This window comes from Penaeus monodon, chromosome 8 (assembly GCF_015228065.2).
Source record: "Penaeus monodon isolate SGIC_2016 chromosome 8, NSTDA_Pmon_1, whole genome shotgun sequence".
Lineage (NCBI taxonomy): Eukaryota > Metazoa > Arthropoda > Malacostraca > Decapoda > Penaeidae > Penaeus > Penaeus monodon.
Window position 1 is genome coordinate 9,937,619 of NC_051393.1, and position 2,500 is coordinate 9,940,118.

Below are 2,500 nucleotides of genomic sequence, written 5' to 3' on the forward strand. Positions count from 1 at the left end.
TATGTATATCATTCAACATTATTTCTAATTGGGACGTTGAGGTTGAAGAAGGATGTCCGTAAAATGGTTCCCCGAGCGGCCGCCTCTCCGCGCCTGCAGGAGTCACGCGAAGGACTCGGCCTCGAGACTTTTCCCGGGCGGAGGGCGGCTCCGGCTTCCCAAGGGATCCTTTGCGGGAGAGAGAAAGAGGACGTGGCGTTTGTCGCGTCCCTGGCGCGAGTCCCTTCCTCTCTCCTTCCTTGTGTCTCATTCATTTTCTCGTCCTTTCTGGTTTCCATTTCTCCCATCTCTCTCCCGACGCGAACACGTATAAGGCCTGGTGCTCGAGAGCGATACTTTCATCACAAAGAAAGAAGAAGAAGAAAAAAAAACACTGAAATTCCACTCATGAAGGGGAATTAAGAAAAAAAGAGGAAACCACAGCGAGTGATGATAATGTCGTCACAATCTGCCCATTGAAACCGAATACTAGATATGGCAACAGAGCGCTTCCTTTTCGCAAACATCCCCCCACCCTCGGCCCGAACCCCTCCCCCTCCCCCCTCCCCACCCCGGGCCGCTTCAGAACAGACGTGGCAACAGCGCGAGCAGGGGTATGAGAGCGAGGGAGGGGTGGCCCGCCCCCGCCCCCCCGGCCATGGGTCGGGGGGTCTTAGGCCAACAGTCGCTCGTCAGGAGGCACAACTTGGTGGCGCCGCGGTTCTTCTGGTGGTACTCGGGTGCCTGGTTCTTGCCCGGGTCGTGGGGGTGCCAGGCCCACAGTATCCACGTGGGGTAGTCCTGCGAAGGAAGAGAGGGAAGGCAGAGAATGAACAGGGAATGGGGAGAATGACAGGTTGATATTGAGAGCGGTATTAGCGTGGATGTGAGCGGATCACATTTTGATATTGTCCTTATGTAGTTAAGTATATGTTTGGTTAATGATTGTCATATTTTTTTACAAGAAATTATGCGTAAAGATAATAACCTGAAAATACAAAGATGTCTATCGGTGTTATTAAGACCTAAGATTAAACACATTAGTACGGTAAAAAAAAGTATTGTAAGTACATATACATACAGACCACAACACATCGCCTAAACGTCAGCTTTGAAATAAGCATGCCTCTATGATAAAAAAGGAAAAAAAAATACATATTTACCACTATTACTCATACTATTATTATTGCTGTTATTATAATAATAAAAATAATGATAATTATTATTATCATTATTATTATTATTGACAATATAGGCCCTATTTATTTCAAAGCTTCTGTCTTCAATTCCATTGGTCTCTCTAACTCCCTTGCCCCTTGCCCTCCTATTTACCCTCCTTACCCTCATATTTACCGTGCTTGCCCTTCTATTTACCCCCTTCCCCTCCTATTAACCCCCACCCCTTCTCCCTGAGTCGATCACTAATCACCTCTAGACAACAATTAATTGCTCTGCCAACAACCCTTCCAGAAGAGAAAGAAACCGTTAGTGTCTCTGCCGGGCACTGAGAGGCGTGAGAGTTGCCACTGATTCTTTTTCTAGAAGATATTTGCGGTTTCCTCTTGGTTCCTTCTTCTGAGGGGAGAACGCTACGAAGGGGAAGAAGGACGAAGGAAGAAGAAGAAAAAAATCAGGGTGTGAGTTTATTAAAAGAAAGAATGATTGAAAGACTAATGGCAAATTAAAACTAAAGTATTAATGCATATAGGATGTATATCCAGTCCTGGTGATGAAGGTGAGAGAATCTGTTATGAATTACCGATATTAATGATTATCATAACGTTATCTAATTAATGATGATTATAAAGATAAGAAAAAGCTAATCGAAACGCTAATGTCAGGGATATAGCTAATTATACAAAGAAAATGTAAAGACAGTGACGATAATCGTAATGAAAAGAAACTAAAAATGCGTTAAAAAATAGAAGAAAAATATAACAACAAAAAAAGTTTGTAAAGTAAAGACAAACAAGAAAGGTGGAAGCAGAGAAATGAAACAAGGACAATAGGCAGAAATAATAAATAAATAAATAAATAAGATAAAATAATAATAATGATAATAATAAAAGGATAAATGAATAAAAACGATAGAAAGAAATATATTTTTCAGTGTGTATGTGTGTGTGTGTGTGTGTGTTTGTTTGCAAGTGCGTGTACGTATTTGTTAGTACGCTTACTTATCTGCCTTAGTATACATACATGCACCCCCCCTATCAAACTGCTCCCCCCAAAAAAAAAAAAAAAAAAAAACTTACCGCCATTCCCTCCCCTTTCCTCCTTCCTCCCTCCTTCCTATCCCTAATTCCTCCACCTCTACCCTTTACTCCCTTCCCTCCCCTCACCCTCTCTCCTCTCTTCTCCCTCTCTCCCTCCCTTTCCCCCTCTCCCCCAACTCTCTCCCTTTCTCCCGCCTCTCCCCTCACTCTCCCTCAACCTCCTTCTCCCCCTTCTCTCCTTTCCTTCCCTCTCCCCCTTCCTCCCTCCTTTCTCTCCTCTCCCCTTCCTTTCCTCCTCTCCCCTT